This window comes from Corvus hawaiiensis, chromosome 10 (assembly GCF_020740725.1).
Source record: "Corvus hawaiiensis isolate bCorHaw1 chromosome 10, bCorHaw1.pri.cur, whole genome shotgun sequence".
In the NCBI taxonomy this organism is placed as follows: domain Eukaryota; kingdom Metazoa; phylum Chordata; class Aves; order Passeriformes; family Corvidae; genus Corvus; species Corvus hawaiiensis.
Window position 1 is genome coordinate 9840584 of NC_063222.1, and position 23496 is coordinate 9864079.

Below are 23496 nucleotides of genomic sequence, written 5' to 3' on the forward strand. Positions count from 1 at the left end.
CAACCTGGATACCAATATGAGAAAAACTTGAGATAACTATCTATGGTGTATAAGGAGACCATAAACTGACATTGGGTTATCACATAATCTTTTGTGAAAACTGTGATTATGCACCAGTATGAAACAGATTTGTCACAGCAGCCTCAAGGCCAGGTTTTCAGTTGTCCATGTTTTAAATCAGATTTTGATAATGATTCTAAACCAGGAGTAGGAAAGGAAAAAGTCCGAAGTATTCTCTGTGTTTTACCATTTGTGGATTTTGCTTTTGCCTTTGATGGTTTTCTAGACAATGCAGTCCTGTACTTGACAAAATCCTGATAGGAGTATAGAATGAATATAATTAATATTTTAATGAGGTAACAGTGGGAGAAAGGTGGTAGATTGAATAAACAGGTGTCCAGCTAAGAATTTCTCAGTGTCTTTGTTCCCAATGTAAAACACTTCAAGTTTAGTTGAGTACGAGAAGACAGCATCCTTGAGCCTAAGGGCTCTGTCCAAAGTGCACCATCATGTTTGACCCATTGAGGCAGATGTTTCTGGCACTGAGGGCCCTTTTTCCTCCTCCGCTGTCTTTTGAGATGATAGCATTGGAGAACAATGTGAGCATGTGCTGGGCTCAGCCCACTCCCACCCCTTTGGCATCCTATTTAAAAAGTGCTGTAAAACCATTTTGCTGCCTGAGGAAAAGCCTGTATTTAGTGATAAAAGAAATTACGTTTGTTTTTTTTATGAGATGAGTACACAGCAAATACTTATGAATTCTCATGCTGATGGAGCTGCGTTGTTCTGAAGTAAATCATAGAGCCATAGCATCATTTAGGTTGGAAAAGACCTTTAAGATTATGGAGTCTGACCATAAACCCAGCACTACCGAGCCCACCACTACAATTCTAAATGTTTATTAGTAGATATATATTTGTCTTTTTGATGGACACATGCAAAACCAATTAATGCCAGTGTATGCAGTGAAGGGGAATAAAATACCTCTGCATGTGGACAGAGAGAACTAGAGGGGTTTCTTCAAAGTATTTAAAATATTCTAAAATATCTCCCAATTACTCATTTCATCTTTCATTGTTCTTTGAGTCCCTCCCTCTTCAGAAGATATTTTGGGGGAAGTTAACAAATTAGACAATTAATAAGAATGGTGAGAATTAAACACTTAGATACCCCAAAGTGAGGGGAGCTTTCTCATTCTGTCTAATCTTTTGAGGGTAGAAAAATTTTTCAACCAAAGTCTGTGGCTCTGAGCGTGTTCAGATCTTAGTGGGAGCTGAACACACGCTGCTGACCTACATACAGGTATTTGTTCTCAACTTCAGAGTTTTCAGTTTCTTACTAAGGTTCCTCCTTTCAGTTAAATGAACAACAAATCTATCTGCAGATTTTTTAAATTTTATTTTTAAAAAATAAATGACCATTTAAGGCACAGCAACAGCTCCAGTTGAATTATTTCTTACAAATGACTGTTGCTGTCTTCAGCATCTCTAATCCATGAAGTTGGCATGGAAGGCATGTAGAAAAATTGAGTTGGAACATTTACTATAATTGTATAACTGCTCTGACTGTATGGTATGTGGTTATGTTTAATGTAATGATTATAATCAAGTGGATGGCACTGGGCTATCAAATCACTGTCTAAATAAAAGAACCATCATTTTTTTCTTGAATAAGTATAGCAGCGCATGTGGCAAAAGTAATGTATTTTACTCTTTCTGTTTTCCCCCAAAATGTGCAGAATGAATATTTGATGTGTAGTGATCTTCCCACTCTGCATTTCTGTTGCACTTCATTTCCTAATGGCCCACTGGTAAAGGAAGATAATATTTCCTTAGGCTTAGGTAGGAACACTAATCTTTATATTACATCAGACTTGATGAATGGATCTCTAAAAATTTACAAGCTTTCTGGGAGGATCCAGAGGAATCTGCACAAAAGAACAGTTTGGCATCTGCTTGTGCCTCCAGAACTGTTGGAAGAGAACTCTTGTCACCTCTTTACCCCAAGATATGTCCATAGTCTGTTCTACATGTGTCCCTTAAAGAGTTCATTTCCACACCCAAGATGAAGACCAAGCAATGAAAGAAAAACACAGTAAGAATAATCTGAAAGGGAACAAAAGCCCCTACATTAAAACTCAGCCTCTGCAAAGTCTAAGAAAATGAGCTTCTTTTCATGAAAATTTGAGATTATAATGAATAGCAGAGCACTTCTTTGCCAGATGAATGGCTGCTAAATATAGCATTTCCATCAGAAGTTTCTTAGATAGTGGATCTCTAGGTAAATGAACATCCTGCTTCTGCCCTGAAGATGTCTTTATCTTTAAAATTCCAGTCTTTAAAATATGCTTTTTATTCTTTAAAATAACTACAGAGCTCACTGACAGGCCAGGCCAGGCCTGAAAGTGCCCTCCAAGATGGCTCTCGCAGCTTATACTGCTCTTTGCAGCAGATTGATCCAGCCAGGCTGCTTTCATCCCCTCACACGTGAAGTGCTGTAGAATTAGAAAGAGGGGGCTTAGGACTTGGCATTGCAAATGTTTGCACCCTGCCCCCTTCCCAAAGTCACTGAGTCTGGTATTAAAGATCAGAGAAAACTTTTGGAATGATTCATGAGACACCACTACACTCCCTCTCTCTGGAGCTCCCCAGTTGCCTGATTCCTTCTAGACATCAATGTGGTCTTTTATTGCTGCTTAAAAATAAATGGTATTTTGTTTGCCTACCTGACACTTTTATTAACTTCAGTCATGTGTGTATGTACACATGTTTCTCCAGGCATGATTTCTCCCCAACACCCCCCAAATTAAAGGGGGGATGGGGAGAAAAAAGCACAACTTTATTTGAAGAGAATTTGTCCCTAATCTGTTGCAGCTGTAGGGGACCATTCGGCCAATTAAACAGAGCAGGCTTTGGCTCCTTCCCAAATGAGGTGACCACATGTTACACTTGGATCGGTCACCTCAGGGGAACTGTGGGTCACAGGGGCATCTGGTTGTCATTTCCTCTCTGGTCAGCATGAGGCAGGCAAGGAGGAAAAAAAATGTGCATTTTATTTATCTCATGTCTTGTCCTGCACCATCAAAAGTTCCAACAGCATCCAGTCAGAGCTGGAGAGGCTCACATGATGTGATGCAGTCCAGGATTTGGGAATGAGAGCTGTGTGATTGATTTGCTTAGCTTTGAGGTGTCATTAACTTATCTCTCTTTGTCTACTGCAATAGCATAAATGTGAAGGTTCTGTTAATATCAAGGAGCTATGGAAGTTTTATGCTGTTCTAACTGACTTGAGAGTTGCTCTCCTAGGTAAGAAATCTGCCCCCTCTGTAAGAGGACATTCCCTCTGCCAGAGACAAGTGAAAAGTTCCCAGGCTGGGAGGGAACTGGGGTTTGATAGAAATGTAAGAAATTGTGATTTCCAGTGTCTTGAGTGATGTAATCTCATGGTCAGCAAATAGTGTAGATCAGGAATTATGAGCAATTTTATAGCTGATCTGTAGCTTAATTGACTCCCAACCTGCACATACACCTAGGGCTGGAGGGTAACGCTGGCTTCAGAGCCATCACAGCAAAGTTGTCTTCAAAAAAATCAGAAACATCTGGTTTCAACTAAACCCAGCCACTAATAAACTAATACTTATAATGAAGGGGGAAATGCTTCAATGAACTAGTCAGGTCAGTGAACTCCTTTTCCTCTGAAGGTGCCTGGCCCTCAGTTTTCAAACTGTTATGTTTAGCACAGACTGGTTATTTGGCTTTGCTAATGAAGTAGTGTCAGTGATGAAAAGGTTTTCTTGATCTGAAACTTTCATCCTTTCAGTGCTATGAATTTAGAGCTGTAAAATTTCCATTTTTGGGTACTGACCATCACAATAGCTAAGGAGTCATGAACAAGTCTGTGCAAGGCAGAGGAGCTGATAAATGTTCTTTCTTAGGCAAGGTGAGTGCAGATGTTGGTGTTAAAAAAAGGCTGTGAGACCCACTCAAGACTTAGAGAAGGAGCATATGGAGCAGCTGATGAACCATGGCAGCCTCCTTGTAAGGATCAGCCTTGATGAGAGGCTGGAAAGGAAGGAGTGGGTTGTTCCCCACATGATAGAACACAGCAGATCATACCATGGCCTGAGGCCTTGGACCAGTGTCAGACCTGACACAGGCTTTGTGGGGCAATCATTTAAAATAAGGGACAAGTGAAGTTATGGCTGTGTGCTATTCAGTCAGAAATAGTTACTCCAGTCCATATGTGAACCTCTTCAATTTCTTTGTAGAGGAAGAAAAATGACCAAGTTTTAATTTCTGTCTGGTTTTACTAACTTGTTTCTTGTCTTTCCCCCAACAGAACTTCGGTTTTTATTTCTGGAAGCTGCCCTGGCCTGAAGCCCAAGACCCAGCCTTCCACTTCCTTCATCAGTCCATACCTCCCACTCCGTTACGGGTTCTGGTTTTGCCATGTATGTGATTTTCCAAAGTGTGCTGTGTACACTACATTTGTCTGAAGAATCCTATGGTTTCTATTCTTCTTGATTTTTGAAATGTTTGCTCTTTTTCTTTATAGCTTCTAAATATCAGAAAACCTGTACAACAAAACTGAAAGTCATATGCAGTTACTAGTTAATGCTTAGTTATCAAATGGCTCTAAATCTGAAAGGAAGCAGGGGGGATTTTACTTTAGCTTTTGTCAATAACTTTTACTTTTTCCTTTGAACTTCAAACCCCTTATCCCGGTGGTTATCAATATCATAACAGCTGGTGAATAAAATTCTATGTGGCCACTTTCAACAAGACCTAGAGGGCTGAATTTTCAGGATGTTTAAAATATGGTAGCCACCCCCTACCAAGGCTGAAGCTATGAAAATGTCAGATTTTGTCCTAGAAAGACATTCAGATTTTGAGATATTATCATTGAGAAACTTGTCCTCCGATTAGGTTTCAAGCAGATTGAACACAAAACTTGATCAGAGGTGAAATGATCACTTATAAAAATTCTGACTAAGGCAGGCTGTGGGTACACAGGTGACATGGAGTGCTCCAGACAGTGCCCTTGCAGGCCATTTCAGCCGTGGTGCCACCAGGAGGGAAGGTGCTGGCATGCTTGGTGCAGGCTGCCTCACCCCCGGGGGATTTACACTACAACCAACCAACCAACCCCACGCAACAGACCCCTGGCTGCTCCTGGCAAACCTCAGCTGGGCAGTCTCTGAAGCAGCTTAGGAGACTTGCAAGATAAGGTTGGAAACTTTTGAAGCTGGCCAGGAATCATTGCACCAGCTGCATATAGTCTTGAAACTTGGATAAAGAGCATTTTGCTCCATTTAAAAACAATCAGGGTAACTACTGTATTTTCAGTCAAATGCCACACGTTCTAAAAATTCAAAAGGGTGGCCTCAACTACACTGTGTTACAATCACCAGAGCTGGGAGGTCAAAGCACTTGCCATGCCCTTGATATCCTTTTAGGGCCTGAAGCTGTCTATCTATGGCACTGATAATAGGGTCTTGCATAATGAAATATTTCTCTTCTCTGATATATATTAATTCTCCAATTAATACTATTTGTTAGCAAAGTTAGAGGCCATTTTTTAATTGTGGTTAAAAATACTTTCATTTTCTTCCACTTGGGAAGCTGGGACAAACTAGGAGAACTCAGTAAGTAAGTCCCATCCTTTTTGACACCTTAATAAAACCTGTCTTAATATTGGGCTCTAGAAAATGTAAGTGGTTTCCATGGAGATCTGATGGTTTAATCAACAGTGTGCAATAAAAGATGGTAATTGTGCCAATGTACTCTGGTATTGTTTCCTCTTTAACATATCTCTGAGTCTTCTAAAGTTGATGACTGGGCTGAGGAGCTTGTAAGCAGTCCCCAGTCAGTTTGGTAGTGAAATTTTGATTAAAACCAAGGTGAGATTTTACATAGAACTCTGCAAAAGGAGTTAATAAATCCTATTCAATGTGATAAGAAAAAAGGAGAGAGAAAAAAAAAATTGAACCCACAAAACCAGCCTAAATCTTCCTGGGTAACTATCAGAAGAAATGGCAAACTCAAGCATTTTATTTCTTTTCTTTTTCCCTGCATGTGCTTTTGATCTAGAGAGTGGACGTAAGTTAGCCCCGAATATTTCTAAAACATAGTAATTTGTCAATGCACTATTTGTGTAAAATGGATACTATAATAAAAACAAGTGACAAAACACTGGTCCTTTGTAGATCAGATTCAGATTTTTCTTGCATAGCCTACAATTTTCCTACTGTATTTTGTGGTCACCAATGCCAGTTCCAATGAATTTTCAAATTATAAAATGAGAGAGCTAAAACTAAACTCCTTCTGACTTAAGGTATGGATTTCTGAATTTTTTAATTAAATTTAAATTTTAGGGTAATTTAATCCATTTGCAGTTCAAAAATATTGTCAAAATAAATGGCAGATTATAAATAATTGTTGGGAATATGTTTTAATTATCCAAATATTGCAATTGTTTTATCTCAAATACTGTCCCTGAAGTCCAGACAGCTGCTTTTCAATCCCTTTACTGGCTAATATCAGAACTGAATATAAACAAGCTATGCCCTTTTAACCTGTAGAGTTTGATTGGCATTATGTTAAACTAACATACCTCTACCCTAAGAAAACACAAACCCAGCTTTTTCCAAAGTAGAAGGAAAACTGCAGGGCTTTTTGGATAAGGTCATGTTCATCCCCCTTTCCTTCCTTATTTGTAACATCTTCCAGAAGCACAGAGAAATGGCAGAGTGTTTTTGCATCACTAAAAATGGCACAGTTTGACTCAGATTAAACATAAACACAACTAAACATGAGTGGCAGAAGCAGGAGTACTTCAAGCTCCTGGAGTGAAGGTAGGGAAGGGAGGACTTGTGGCTTTATCTGCACAGAGTAATCATATACCAAAGAGTTGAATCATTTTCTGTCTCTTTCTGATTGCCTCTGATCAGATCAGAGAGTCACAATTGAAGAATTTGTTATCCGTCTTTAAAAGTTCAAGTAAAGCCTAATTCTGAAATTTATCACAAAAATGTCCAAGGCTTTTAAGCAAATAGACTTGAAATAATAAAAATAATTTTTCTCTTAAATCTGTCTTGAAAGCGGCACTGTAGTAGCAAAGTCCCTGTTGAAATCAGCATCTGGCAGGGTTAGTCCTTCAGGTCCGTATCCCACCCTCATTTGTATGCATGAATTTAACTTTTTGCAGGAGAAGGCTTTTATTGAAAATTGTTTATAAAATTGACACAGGTTTATAGGATGTTAGACTCTTGTGCATAAGAAAATATTACAATTTGGCCATATGGAAAACATATTAGAATAAATTAAAATATTATGAAAAGGTTGTAATACCTCTGTAAGTCACTTTGAACAATTCTGTGATATGTATGAGAGAATTATGTACCTTTTAGAGGTTTCTACAACTTACATGTAAGCAAAGGAACCAATATTTTTGCTACAGTACTGTGATTTTAGGAATATTTCTGCATCTATCAATATGCAGTTAAATACAGTTCTTAGTCCAATTGATCATTTCTCTCTAAATTAAAATCCCTGATCCAATATCTCACAGGTACTTATGACCTAACTGAATTTCCAGTCCACTAACTGGCTCTTTGGTGGACCAAACTGGGGCCCCGAGTACTGGCCAACACAGAGGAAAGTTTGTTTCATCTGAGTCTGTTCAGGTTCAGCTGCACAAACCCAAAGGCAGGAAAGTAAATATTTTGTGTACTGTTCCTTTTTTTCAGGCCCTAAATACATGGAAACAAGAAAAAAAAAAATTACCAAAACTGAAATAAAGTTACCATCGGTTGTGTTGACAGAATTGTTGTGTAGTTCAGGAAAATGAAATTGATGTAGTGATCCACAGCGCTCTTTGTCCTCTTCTTGAAGTAAAATAAGTTCTATCTTGTATTAACATTATTGATTCAGCAAGTAGTGTTGTGATATCTTATCCAGTAAAACTGCAAACTGTGGTGGCAGTTTGCAGCATGGCTGAAAGCTGATTCAGCTCAAGTATCATGAGCGTGGTTAAGTAGATGAACAAATGAGAAATCTGTGTCAGGGGTGTAATATTTACAGTTTGTGTGCCCAGGAGCCCCACTGAGCATGTACTGTTTGTTTGGACAAGTGCTACTGGATTTCAGAACTGGCCCCCAGGTTAGTGTCAACACTTCTCAGCCGCGGGTGGAAAAGGTTTCAGGAAATTTCTATCCAAGGCTGCAATCAGGTTTTCCCATATTTTCCTGAGTTGGTAGCTGTAGCTCAGTAAAACAAGGATGTTACTCTTGTCATGTTCTTCATGTTTTGTACTTGAAATATAATGGCAAGAACTTCCTGACATCTCTGTTATTGATTCTGCAATGTCAGAATCTGCTTTCCCTACAATCCATATGAAAATGAGGAAGTATCCTTAAACTCACAAGTTAATAGGCTCAGCAGCAAAGTCTCACAGTTTTTTGAATGTAGTTTTCTCTATCCATGTTTTCTCTAAGTGGTTTTGACAAGGGGCAGAAGAGGAATACAGATATTAAAGATATATCTAGTGAGTTGTATGTGGAAGTAAAAGTGTTTTTTTGTCTTAGTTTTATGGATTTTAGAAACTGAGATGGAAAGGAACTCCTAGGGGCATTGAAATAATAGGTGAATTGTATGCCAATGCTTTTCTTGGATTCAAACCTGTGACTTCTCCTTTTAATTATCCATATTCTCAATGTTTAAGACAAGCTAACAGCAATCATGAGGTAAAGAATCATTTAACTAGGACATACATGAACAATATTGACAATATGTCAGAAAATAAAAGGACTTTTAAAATCGGGAAATAACCCATAAAGATATCTTAGAGAAGATATCTTAAAGTTTAGAGAATGGTATTTGAGATGATAGCATGGGGAATAAACCAGAAGGAAAAAAGAATTTAGGCTTGGTGATATCACTAGATAGTTTCCAGTTCTGCTTGGCTTTCAGGTGCAGAACTTGGATTATTGCAGCAAGAAGTGGATGTGCACACCTGTGAGGAATGATAAAGTTATTTAACTTGACCTAGACTGTGGGGAAACATCTCAAGTTTTGATTTCACCACAAACTTTTATTCTGGACATGATCGAGGTATTCAGAACAGAATTCTGGAAATGTATGAACATAATGGACAACTCCTTTGAACATAATAAAACTCTTTTAAACACTCTGTTTCTTTACCTGTTTTTCACTACTTTTTCCATCAGAAAGTTGGGATTTTTTGCTTTGCTTTTTCCTGAAGATGAATTATTTATTTTCTGCATCTGAAGCCCTCTGCTCTGTGTACTCTAAGACAGGCTGTTCCTATCTCTTTTCACCAGACTGTCACACACTTGATGACTTACATCCACTGTCATTCTTCTTAGGCAAAACAAGCCTGTTTTCTCAATCTGTACTACAGGGGTTTTTTTGGGGTGTTGTATAACTCTGCTTGCTGTTATTGCACCCACGTAACTTGCTTATGACTCATAAGCTTTCTTTACAGGGATTTAGGTAGAAGAAACATCTTTTCCAAACTCCCAAGTGTATAAATGATGAGCAAAATCATCCCTTCTTTTTTCAATCACATCACTTAAATATTTTACTGGCAGAAATGGAATGTCCTTGGGATGCTGTGTTGTACAGATGTATTACAAACCAGTTAACAAGGACATTTCATGTAATCTAATTTTAATTTACATAACCTTTTACAATTGGATTATTAAAGCCTAGGCATTGTAACGCATGTGTGGAACAAGGTGCACCCCTGCCTAAGGAACCAGAGTCACTTGGCTGCTAAGGAGAGTGCAGCATTTCATCTCACGCTTGGAGGATTCCTGCAGATTTGTGTTCTTTCATTCGGAAGAACAAACTGGCTTTAACAAACTGAAAAGTGTTTCAGGAAAGAGTTAATTAATTTCTCTATAGAAATTATGTTTCCCAACTCCAAGCTAGAAAGGATTAAGTAAGAACTTGCTAATTGGAGGAGGTGGGAGGGCCGCGGATTTGTAGGCAGAGCAGGTGATAATGTAACTGGTGGAGATTACAAACTAATTGTGTGAACCAGCAATTGCCTGCCAGGTGTGTGAGATGCACAGCAGGGTGGAGCGAAGGGGTAGCTGGTGGGGAGCAGGCAAGGAGGAATTTTACATGCACTTTAAAGCTCCGAGTGAGCAGAGCCCTGATTAGCACTTTGCTCTAGGTGGCTTAGGCATGAGAGGGAAGGACAAACGGGCAGTGTAAGAAGCTGGTTGTGTTTTTACAGATTTGTTTTAAAGCACGACTCTGAGCTTCTGTGTTACATTTGACCACTACTTGATGTTGTGTAGCCTGTTACTGTTCAGCAGCCACCTGTAGGTTGGTATGAATGAGCAAGAATTTTGCTTGGTGGTATTAGTGAAATATGCCTGATTAAAACCGTGACAGTTGTTCTCTGCCGTAGAAAGGTCAGGTTTCATTCCAATTTAGGTTGCCTTTCAAACAAATCCTTGGTATTAGCTACAGCTTTAGATAGTATGGGGATTGCTGGGAACACTTTGTTATTCTGAAGTACAGGCACTGAAGAGTAATTCAGTCATTACGTATTTTAATACAAATTACAGCTTCCTGAGTAGCAACTATAAATAAGCTCTGCTGCCATGTGTGGAACAGGCAGATGAGCGTTGTGCTCTCACAGAGCAGTCCCATAATTGAGAACCAGATGCTCCTAAGCTCCAGCCCTGATTCTGGTCTTCATGTGCGTGCTTGAGTGATTGCCTGCATCAGTGAGTTGTAATTAATTAGTTAGTGCCTGGGAATGTGCAGAAGGCATAAAAGCGCTACAGAAAGTATTTGAGGAGGTGTTTTGTTGCTCCACTTCCTTCCCATCAGAACTAGGTGGTGTGACCTGTTGAAAAGCACCTAGGTAAATATATGTTTCACAAAGAAGGGGTGTTAGTATTTGTTCCATTTTCTTATTAAGTGAACTATGAAAGCGAATTGTTAAAGCTTTCTATATTAGACTGTAATGAAATTATATATTTTATTTGATAGGCAGTTAATGGTGATGTGTTTAAAGTCTCAGCCATCAGCTGGTGCTTTATTTTGAGCTCAGCTATTATTATGGATGGTGACTTTTTTTTATCACTGTAAGTTTTATTAATAACATTAAATACTACCATCTATAGATGATGATGGTACTGTAATAATATAATGAAAATATAGTGTTTTCACAGTGGCCCAGAGATGCAAACTGCACACATCTCTGTGTTTTAAATGAATGACTGTGCTAGGGAAAGGACCAATCCTGTTCACTTATCACTGGCTATTTTTAGGTATGTTGTAGACATACCATATACTTCTAGAGATGTTAAAGACAGTAACTTCATTTTGAACAAGGCTATTTCTTGCATTTCTAGCAGTTATCAAAACATTTAGTGAAATATGAATTCTGCGGTTCTTGTATGATTTAAGAAATGTGAATTAATTTTAGTATTCTAACATTAATATTTCTTGGAAGGCTATTAATCACTTGACTGCCAGGTGTTTAAAAACAGTCTTTCAAATGGGATATGTACAAGGAGATGAATGTGTCTTCTATCTTCCTTTCAGCAAAGAGACCACAGCTTTTCACCCAGCCAAGCATAATGCAGGGAGGTCTGGTGGCTGAATGGCCTAGTGTGAGTAAATAATGGATAATGCAAGTAACTCAACAATAATGTAACTGCCTAACTACTGGATAACAGCTCTCTTCCCTGCCCTCCAGGCTATGCCCGGGACTCTGTTACCCTGTGGAGTGAATTTTAAAGGAGAGCACTATCTCTGTACTCAGGCTCAGCTGAGAGAGCCAAGAGCTTTGCCATGTGCCCTACGAGCTTGCCAAGGGTTTTGAAGACAGGGCAAGTTGACAAAGAGGTCTCAGGATCTGCTGTAATGCAAACAGAAACACCTTGCCTGGGAATGGCATGCCCCCAAAAGTGGTGATCAGGGATCAAGTCGCAGCTGCTAAAAGCATTTCTGCCTCAGAAGAGAGAGAGTGAGCTGCAGGTGTTTGTTGTCCATGGCCCAGCTCGTGGTGCAGGTGTGAGCCAAGCAAAGCCTTTCTGCTCCACTGCTGCAGTGCTGCTGTGATGTTTCCCTGTTTTTCTAATGGCATTTCCATTATGGATGTGGAACTGTGATTGCTTGGTTTCAGCCTCTGAAGTTTCAATACTTAGGCTCCTTGGAATGTGAGAGAGCAGGGGCTGGGCTCAGTGTGGTTTTGCTGGTGGCATGGAGGTAGAAGAGAGAAATCTTCCCTCTTTTTAGCAGTTGAGAATATTGTATTAAACACTTCACTTCTTGGGGAGTAGTCTGCTGTTATATGGCAGATCTTTGCTGCACTAAGAAAGTGATTCTTAAAGGGCACCAGTTCTAAACCTGGGCCATGAAGAGTAAGTAAACCATCTTAATTTATACAGCACTGCCTTTGAAACATGGGTGCCACCTATCTATTTGCCAAGACATAGGAGTGGCACTTCTTTTTTTGGAAATACTGGGTGTTTTTACTCCTCTTATTTTACATTAGAATAAAATTGTATTTTTTTAGAAGTGGGCTGTAAAGCGGACCAAAGATTTCTGTTGCAATTTGTGACTTTGCATCCCTGTCTCCTCCCTCTACCCTGGGGAAGATCCTAAAGCAACACTTCAGATTGCTGTAAAATGATAATGTGTCCCAGAAAACCTTCCCTGCTTTTCTGAGCACCAGTTTCTCTGAGAAGGCAGTTGTAAGAAGGGCTCTATAACCTTGGGAAGATGTCACAACAAATGAGCTTTTTGTGCCTGTTCTTAACCTTTCTGCTGATTATTTTAAGTATAAATATGAATATAATGAAATATCTTGCTGTACATTAAGATGTTAAGGGAATCCATAAATCTATACACCAGGCTGAATCTCATCCACACAACTTTATATGGCTTGAAACTATTGAGAAAAAAAAATAGTGTAATCTTCCTTTTCCTGTAGTTTTACAAAGCATATTCTAAGTCTGTGAAATGAAGTCCACATGTGGGGTATCTGGATTCACTGGTTGGAGTTGTGAGGGGTGGGTTGGGGGATGGATAATGTAGGGTCATCAATTCTTGAGTGCACAGGAGTGCTTGTGTGAGATTAGAATAGAAGACAATTCTGAATAGAAGATAGTGCTGCATTGTCATAAAAATTAAATGAGAAGATTGCAGTGTTATCAAACTGTGTGCCTGACACTTATATAGTATAGTTTAAGTCTATTGTGAGTCCAAAACCAGTGGATTCAGGAAAAAAAAGGAAGTTTTCCATTTTCAGTTCTCTGCATCTCTCATTTCAGATGTGTGCACAATGCTCTTATGAGGTTTTGATTTGTTTTGTTTTTTCCTGTTGAATCTTATCCAGAATGCTTGAATGTGTTAATGACTCATGCAGTACAGACCTTGCCTTTCAAATGAGTTCTATTTTGTGGGCTGGTGAATTCTTAGCAGAGCACATCATCTTGATTCATTTGAAGATGATATTTAACTTCTTTTCTAAATCAAATCAGTTTCATAAAAAGGTATAGCTGACTGAGACTTACAGATAAGACCAGAACACTAGATTTCTTTTTTTTTTTTTTAACTTTAAATTCCATTCAATACTTTTTTAAAAGCTGTAGGAGTGGGAAAATAAGAATTTTCTCTTTGACTCTGTTTCCTGAAATTATTTTTAACTAACTATCAGTTATGTATGATTTTTTTTCCCCTTCTTTTTGGAGTTGAATACTGCTCTGCTCACTTTTGAGGGGTTTTTGTTGAATTCTTGTAATACTAGTCCTATGTGAGTTAATCTTCATGATGTCTGTAAGGATAAATATTTCTCTATAAATCTTGCATGCACCTCTACCTTTAAAATACAAAATGAGTTCTATTTGTAGATTAATTGGTACCCTTTCTCATACAAATGACAAAAGAAACCTGAAGTATATTAGTAATGTGATGGCAGTAGTACTTCAAGCCCAATTACTTTGTCTTAAATTGAAGATAAGCAGAATTGTAGAATTCACTCTAGCAATAAAGGCCACTTCTTCAAGTGGAATTAGGAAGAAATTAAAGGAATGTTTGGCAAATGTAGGTCTTTGCATGCTTTTTCATCTTGGGAGGTGTGTGGAAATAACACAATGAAAAACAGAGTCAAGTGGGGTTTTTTAGAAGTATTATTCTACAGTTTTGACTGTTTGTGGTTGTCGTGGTTTGGTCCCTCAAAACCAGATCTTGAGGCTTGAGATAAGACACATCAAATCTGGTTATCGCACCTTAATTGTGTATTAGTTTTTTCTGTTTGGATGTATTCTTGATTGAATTCAGTCAGCGCTGACTGCCTCTGGGAAAACAGTTTTTCAAAACTTTGTACAGGCTATTTTAACAAATGGCCAACAATGGATTTACTAAAAGGCAAGTTACAAATCTCTATCAGTGTGACACTGATAGAGATTAAAATTCAGCTGTGGGGCATCTATGTGAAACCAAAGTTGATGTGTGCTAAATAATGTGTATTTAAACTTAGTGTTTGTGTCAATCTATAAACATAAGCTTTGTGGATCTGCTTGAGTTTCATGTTGGAATTTTGTTAGTGTTCATATCAAGAAGTTCTAATGAAATTCCAAAGGAGCATAATGAGAAATTAATTCGTAATAATACACGGAGCTCAAACACTGTTTAAAAATAGCAGCTGAACTACAGAAATGTGAAATAACTCTTTGTGTTATTTCCTGCAGACATATCCTTATATGTCTGCAGAACTAATCCAGGAATGTCCCCAACAATAATCTTATCCACAGGGTCAGTAACCTTCTAACATCTGTGTGTCACACTATTTTTCTTTTCCTAAATCAGAGACTCTTCAGGATCTGGTAGATATTGCCTGTCTCGAGGTAAAGAACTGATGATCAATCCTTATGCAAGGTCTGGAGTCCTCCGATAGCAGGGGTTGATAGGAGGGAGAATCTAGAGTCACCTGCTCTGCTGTAGGACATGAGTGGCTCTCAGTCTCCTGGGAGCTACCAGGTCACACAGGACAGGCTCTGGTTTTGGACCTGGGTGTTATTTGCTACTTTAAAAACCTGCTGAGGTCAGGCTTTTGTGCCAGGGGGTGCAACTGGAGGTGGTGAGAGAGAAGACTTTCCTGTAGCATTGAGATTTCGGGTTGTAAGATAACCGTTATGGGGATTTTTGATAGTGAAGGACTTTAAAGAGCTTGAGAAGCATTTTCATTGCATGATCTGATTCATAATATACAGATACTCTGACTACTTAAGCAAACTTCTGCAGTGGTATTGTTGTGTACTACTTTTCACATGTTCCAAAAAAAAGTTTTTTTGATTAACTGCTCACATTCAGCATAAAAAAAACCTTTTGTCTCAGAGTCACTCCATCAAAAAAACTACTGATGAGGAGGAGAAGTTCAAAAGATAATTAATGTTTTAGATTTCTTTAAATTGTAAGAAATGACACCTGTCACTTGAATGGAGAAGACATTGTGCTGCTTCTGCTCTGTTCTCATCAGTACAGCTTTGAATATTGGCAGTGGTAAGATTTCTTGGGAGGAAGGTGGGAGGATCACTGAGCATCATTCATAAAAACACCACCGGGAGCTGTTTGCTCTATCAGGGGAACTCATTCTGAAAGCAAAAGTCTGCATGTGCAGAACCTGATGGACAGTCAGGGGCAGGTGCAGAACCTGAATACTGAGGGAGTTTTCTACCCAAAATTTCATCTTTCATCTGATTTCCTATCTATTGTGGATACTGCCTTTGGAGCTCATAGAAATGTTGAAAAAAGCTAATAACTCTGAAAAAATGCTACGCGTGAAAGCAAGAGCGACCACTGTGAGAAATGTGGGGTTTAAAATGAACTGAGAGAAAACCACTTAAAGAACATGGGCAAAGAGAGAACTATCAGAGAGAGGAGTCCCAATATCTGTGAGTCCTCTGATGACCAGTACAAAAATTTCTTTCAAGCCTTGAGCCCTGCATGAGAAGAAAGCCACTGAAGATTTTTTTTCTTTTATTTTTGGATTTTTTTAAAAGGAGAGGAGAGCTGTTTAGGATTTTTTTCTTTTTGCTTTGGGTTTTTTTTAAAGGACAGGAAAGCTGTTTGACCTGGTATCCTATCTAATTACCTATTGGACTCCTCTAATACTTAAGCAGAAAGAAAGGACTTCACAAGTAAAAAAATATATATATAAAATTTAAATATGCTTAAATTGGAGATGCAATTATCTACCCAATAGTTTGAAAAAGTTCCAGGGGTCTGATGACAAATCCATTCAGTTTAAAGCAAGTCTTTAATGGGCTCTGGATTATACCTTAAAAGAGGAGACCCACCTTAGTCTGCTTATTCCCTCTTCCTCTCAATTTCCTGATTTGGAAAACTTAACACTTTGCCCCTGTCATTTGAAGTAAAAGTGAATTCCTTTATGATAAAAACACTGGAGAGGACAATAAAGATTTAGGTGAATTAAGAAGAGTTGTATCCATAAAATTCTTTCCAGTAGCCAGCACTTGGGTGGTCATCCTCTGTTCTGACTAATCTCTGCTTAGTACCACCATGTTCTCACACCTGTAGATGGAAGACTGGGCAGTAAATGAAGGGATCTGTTGGTTTTACATCTTGCTCTCTTTGTAGAAATGCAAAGTGTGACCTTCTCTGTCTTTGTTGCCATTGGTATCCTTTGTCTGATATTGTGTGACTTGTTGATTCTCCTCCCATTTGATATGAAATGTTGATATACCGAGCAAGTTTGCAAGGGAACCCTGAAAAAATCCTCTGGGTCACCATAACCAACAGGACTGCATCTTCAAGAAGGCTTGCCCCATCTTTTTAAGAGGTAGGCATTGTAATTCTGAGAAGGATAATGAATATTCTGTAATTAGGTGACTTTTTTTTGCATAATCCAGATGCAAGGTCAGATAGAACTATCATAATTGCTGTAGCACAGTTCCATGTATTCCTAGAAATACATGGAACATGTACAATACAATATTCCTAGAAATCTTACTCTCCTAGATCCTAGTCTTTGAACTTGGGGGGTTTTGTGGTGGGTTTTTTTGGTTAGGTGTTGTTTTGTTTCAGGTTTCTGTTTGTTTGTTTTGGGGGTAGTTTGTTTGTTTTGTATTAGACTATATGATTGCAGGGATACAAACAAAAATATCCTGAATGGTTTTGTTGTTAGTGGTAACACTGAGCCAGTGCTATTGAGGAATAGCAGTTCCTCTCTGACTGGAGCTTCCTGTTGCTAAAATACACATCAGTTCTCACCTGTCCTGGAAGATTCTGCTTCTGGAGACAGGGAGACACATTAGATTTGTTTGTGTTTGTTTTGTTTGCTTTCATAAAGCAGTTTGGAATTGTAAACCCAAGTGTAATCAACGTTACATGACTTTGCTGTGAATGGCATAATTACATTCACATGCCAAGTGTGAAGTGCTTTGACAGTCTCGCAACAAAATTCATTCAAAGCTTTGAAGCAGAAGAAAGAAATGAAAAATCAACTATTGTCTTTTGGTGAGAATAATAACATCTGAGACTCCATCGTGCTTATCCACCAAATTCTAAGTGGAACGGCTTTTATGTGCAATAGGCTGTTTACAGCGAGCCATTTAAAATAATAGCCCGTGAGACCATTCCCTGATGCACGCTGCTATACCTGGAGAGCCTGCCAGATACCATCAGGAAAATGGACCATAAAAGCAATCCAAAACCTACATTCTTAGTGGAATTTATCTGATAAATACCTTGCAAAATCCTAAGTGTTTCATTCATCTTTTTTAAGTGTGATACACTGATCTGCTTATCTGTTTAGCCTCACTGGCAGCATTCTCTCCCGAGGTTAAAACACGTAAGGAAGACACATCCATTCACTTTAATAACTGTTATGTCCCGAAGAATAAGAGCTGCAGAATCATTAATTAAACATGATTGTTCTGGGGAAGGTCTCCTGATGAAGATGTATGTATGACTCACTCGGTGTCGGTAAACTCTATTTCAAATACAGTTTTTCACGTTTGACCATTTTCAGTGTCAGGTAAAAACTTGTCAACAAAAGAGCCTGTGTATCTAAAAGCATAATTTGTAATAGACGTTCAACCAATCCCTTTCACTTCCTTCTGCTATCTGTAACATTCAATAATGGAATTATGGCAGATGAATAGTCCTATATTTTTGTCATAAGACTAGAAGCTGGGAAATTTTTGGCATCAAACTCTGTGAGAGATGGAAATTTTTTCATGTAAAATTTCTGTTTAAACACAGGACTGTGTGATTTCAAATTTTATTTTAATGCCACTTCAGAATAAAATCACAACAATTTAAAGTTTTTCTTGAAGACATTTGAAGAAAAGTATCTTAAGCAAAACACTATTTCAGACAAAATCAAAATATTTCTGTCAAGTATAATATAAATCCCAGTGTCTTACTAGAAATATCCAAGTGTTTGATAATAATGTGCTTCTGATGAAAAGAAGCTGCATTTCTGTGAAGTATATTTGAAGTCAGAAGAGGTTTCATCTTCCTTTTTTCCTCGCCTTATATTTCACCTTATATCCTTGATTCTTTCTTATGTAGATGTCCACCTTCTGTTTCTTCATAATTTCAAACACCCCTGCCTTTTCTTTGATGTGTTTTTTTTTCCCATCTATAAGATATTTCTCACAAACTTAATTAAGTAGACCTTTGTCTTTAAACTGCATGACTGGGAGATACCAGAAGCTACTCTAATAGAAGCATAATAAAATAGAGGCACAGAGTTTTTTGCCTGTGCTTGAAAGTGGAAGGGCAGCCATGTACTTTGTGACTCTGAACAACAGGGTAAATTTTCCCTTCCACCTCTACACAGTTTTAATTAATATATTCCAATATAAGTAGTAAGCTGAAGGCCTCCTTTTGCTTCTCTTCAAGACCAGTAGTAACTAACAAAACACCCAGAACAAAGTGTGTAAGTTTATAAACATAACTCAGTGGATGCTGGATCCCTTAAAACTTGGGAAACACAAAGGTATCATCTATTAATTGATGTAGTTCTAAAAGTGTCCTTTGACAAGGTGAGCAGAGGGTGTTTTTGTTCTATTCAAGGTATCCTTAGGTTACCTACCTGGAAAAAGAATTTGATGTGTATGTGAATATAAAGTTGTGAGTGGTTTGTAGGGTAGAAATTGTTAATTCTGGCCAAGAACACAAACATCTGCCATCTATTCCATGAGAATTTTGGAAGAAGCTCGACCACTGCATGCACAGACCAACAGACCCTGTCTGTTCCTAGCTATGGGGCCATGTGTATCTATAGGAGCAGTTAGGTCTGCGTGCCTTTGTTTCCCACTAAAAACACAGAGATGACATGTGGGTTTATGTTCCAAAGTACTGTCCTTAGACTCTTTCTCAAATACGTTCTGCTCCACAGCAGCAGTACTGGAATTGTGAATTTCTTGTGGTCAACTTTTTTCTATCAGCCTGAACAGAGGGAGTGGTTTCCAAGTAAAACTGCAGATGTGCAACCTGGCACTTCCAGAGAATCTTTTATCAGGACAAATGCTTCTTTGGTCAGTGAAAATATTTGCTAAAATGGAGAAAGATAAAAGAAATGCCCTGAAATAGATGGTAAGTGAAACATCAGCTGGGCTGGTGGGCTGTGGGTTGGTGCTGAGACTCAAAAATTCCACTCAAAGATTTGAGCCTCTCTATTTGCAAAGGAGTGACCTAAATTTGTTAATGTCTTTTTTGAGGCTGACTCTTGTACTTTGAGGAAAATCCTCCAGAGATACTGGTTTCCCTCACATGTAGAATGTGAATCATATGGAAAATCTACCAGAGCTGGGTGGGAGCAATTCTTTCAAGCTGAGATAGGATGCTGAGATTTAGCCCTTTCCTTTGGGACCAGATGCCAGATCTGTGTTCTGACTATCTTTGGTACATATGTGAATCTCCAAAAGGGCTCATTTATAAAAGGAGTAGAATATCTGATCTGAGATCAGTCATGTAGATCTAAGGGAAGGATTTTGCCTTGAGTGTGAATTAGTCTCAAAGACAAAATTCACAGCAGCCTACTTGTTAATGAATTACAAAGTCTTTATTTTTAAACATTTTAAGTCTTCTTAAGTTCCCACAAGGAATTCATTATGCTTTGCTCTTGGAAGAAAATGGAGAAAGCGTTAAGTGGTGCTTTGGAGGGTGGGGAGTCTGGTTCCAATACAGATGAAGTTGGTGCAATTTTACACATGTAATATAAATAAAGGTACTGATAAATAGGGCATGCACAGTAGGTAGCTGCATGCCCTAATCTGTGATATGATGCATATTTATGAATGTGAATATAATTAAAAGCTGGTGCTCCAAGTGTCAATCAGCCCAATTTATACACAGATCATTAGAGGAAATGTTTCTCTTGAAATGGCAGAATATGTGCAGTGCGGACCTGGGCGTGCAGATTATATTTTTTCCCATTTCTTCATTTAGAGCTTCCTTTTATGGCTTGAGACTTGGAAAGTCCTTGAAAAAAACATTAGGAAGATATTTATCTAATTAATTGCTTTTAAATCTTGACTGTGTGTGTGGGTTTTCAGGTTTTTCTTTCCTTTTTTTCTTAATGTGAGTTGCAAAGCAACAGAGGCATAATTAGTTGAATTTGGAGGATTTGTTCAAATCTTTTGAAATAACTTAAAAATAAGCAAGTTTTTCAGTATCAGTAGAAATTTCAGATAATGTCTAGGGATACTAAGCTTGATGAAAATACTCTGGAAAATTATGATTTTGATGTGATGATGTTCTCTCCTTGTAACAGCAGTTATTTCAAGGAGATTTAGGGCCATGGTCAGTGAGGTGGCACAATATTATCAAAGCCCATATCAGGGGCCCTTGGGATTATTAGGGGTTCAAGGGGAAGAGATATGGACTGGAAGCCACTTGAAGCTTCATGTGGACAATGTGCCCAGCTTATTTTATAGCCACATTTGTGAGAGGGGGAGGATGCTAATTCTCCATCCTCTGGGAAATGCTTGCTCTGGATCAGAGGCTGCAGAGCATGTGCAACTGGTACCTGAAGGAGGCCAGCATTTGTCTGGTTATGGGAGAGGAGGGAATTCATCTCACACATCTAAAATTATCTTGATTTTCATTTCAGCTTTGTATCTCACCTTTAAGAACATGAGCAGCTGTCCAGTGAGTGATTCTGTGCCAGCCGATGTGGAATGTGAGGTCTTTTATGTAGCTAAATGCAGTGATTTAAAACATCTGCCCATATCCCTGTTTTTTCTATTTGACTGTTGTTCCATAGTGGAAACTTCTTAATGTGATGGAGACTTTTTATCACGTAGAATCAAATTTCCAGAGTTATCTTTTCCCTCCTTTTTAGAAGTAGATATGTATTTTCTTGTGAATGATGGCTTATATCTCAAATAATTTTGGGAATATATTCTTATAGAATTGTGGCTGTAGAAATCTTCTTGTATTTGTGTTTTGGGTTATTTTGTTGGTTTTTTTCTTCTGTGGGAAAAAAAAAATGTTAGGTACCATATTACAATGACAGGGATGAATATTAATAGAGGAATATATTTACCTGTAGAGGTAAAGCAAGAGTAGTTTACAGGTATAATTTTGGGAGCTTTGTTTAAGGTTTTTGGTTTTTGGTTTTTTTTTTTTTTTAAGTCCTCTACAAATAACTGCAATTCCAATGTGAGTGTCCTGGGTGTTAAAATAAAAAAAAAAATTGCTAATCCTGCTGTAGGATACATGCTCCATTTGTATGACTGTGGGAATCTGCTGTGTGTTTATACTAGGAGGGGTCTGATCCTTTTTGTTTGCTCAGTGCTAATGCCAGAAGTTTGTGAAACCTGTTCACTCGCCCTCGAGATGGAAAGGTCAGTGTTAACTTCTGCCCACAGGGACAGTCTAGAGAATTAGGGTAGGCATGGGTTCCAGTAAATCCAACTAAATATATCAAGAAGTTCTATTTGCAGCTTTTTTTGGATGAACCCTTGTGTGCTTTTTATTTTGACTATGAACACAGTGTTGTGCAGACCTTGTATAAGTGCATTATTTAAGCCAATCCAAGCCCTCTTCTGTATATTGAGATCTAATGTGGGAATCCCTGGTAAGATGCCTTGACACAAGTGTTCCCTCTGTCAAATGGTACTAAAGAATAACTTTTTCAGTTGACCTAATCCTAACCTTGATCATGTCCAGATATGCTGCTGCTCATAGCAAAAACTGGACCACCTTAATTTATTCTTCTTTTAATTTGTCAGTTTGGGGACATATTACCTTTTAACTTTAGGAAACTATTTTTAAAATTTCTTTAGATTTGGTTTGTTAGAAGCTACCCATTTTCAGTTGATGCTTAATTATTTTTTAGGACCCATGAGTTATGAAAATATTTATATAGTTAATCAATTATACTACTAGTGGATGATGGCTAAAAATATAGTAAGTAACTTTAAAGTTATATATGGCTTATAATCTTTAAAGGGTTATAGGTCTTTAACTACCCAGTAAAACTATAGAGAATTTACAGATCACTGTTTTATTGGTATTATAACTTAACTACTTCTTTGAACTTTCATTAATGACTGTTGAGGCTTTTTAAGGATGACAGTATCTGTTTTACCTTTTGGCTGTTACTTTTAAGAAATCTGTGATGTGAAAGCAATATATACATGTATTTAGGTAACAGATTGAGAAATTGAAACAATCCAGAAAAATGGTAATGGAAGTTGCAAAATATTGATATAGAGAGAGATATGGATATAGGTATTTATATAATATATAAGTAATATACATCAAAAATATGAATATTGTGCTGTTACTCATGTGGGAGTAAATGTATTTTATAGTTTCCTGCTTTGTATTGCTAAGAGTGAGGAAAGAATGAATGTTCAGGGTTAATCTTCCAGTCCTAGGAGTAGCTTCTGGGTCTAATTTACCACCAAATGGGTGTAAATAATTGAAATCTTTTTGGCCAGAGGGCTGTGAGCAGCGAAAATAGGAAAACACTTGCATTTATGTAGTTGGCAGAGCCACTACTAACCCCAATTAGGTCTTGAGTAATTAAGGCTATTCTCACAACTAGTTAGATAATTTCTTGCACATCTTGTTGGGTTAGATCAATTCCCCCAAAAACCCTGAAAACTGAAATGTAATACCTGGACTTCCTGGTGAAGCAGCAGCAGCTCATGCTGTGCAGGGCCTTGGGCTGAGTGGGCAGAGCCCAGGGCTGGATGGCCCCAAATCTCTTGAGTTACAGGGCTGGAGGAGCTTCCATTACCCAGAGTTGAAACGGAGATAGAAACCCTTGGGGTGGAAAGAGAAAAAGCCACCTCTATCTGCAAAGCACTGTAAGAAGTGCTGTGAGAAACGTTCTTCTGTTCTCCCAATAGTCCTAAATCCAGCTCTAACATGTTCTGTTAAATAAAATTCAAAGGGTCACTTTCTCCTAAAAAGTCATCTAGGATTTTAGTGTTTGTTCAGCTCAGTGTCTTATAAAATT

General features: G+C 38.1%; 1 long non-coding RNA gene across 1 annotated transcript in view; it reads left to right on the forward strand.

Moving 5' to 3' along the window:
* LOC125331050 overlaps nucleotides 1-23496 on the forward strand; it is a 110692-nt gene that overhangs the window by 37694 nt on the left and 49502 nt on the right. The window contains exon 5 of the long non-coding RNA XR_007205839.1: nucleotides 4339-4450. This is a non-coding gene — a long non-coding RNA (uncharacterized LOC125331050). The remainder of the gene's footprint in view (nucleotides 1-4338; nucleotides 4451-23496) is intronic.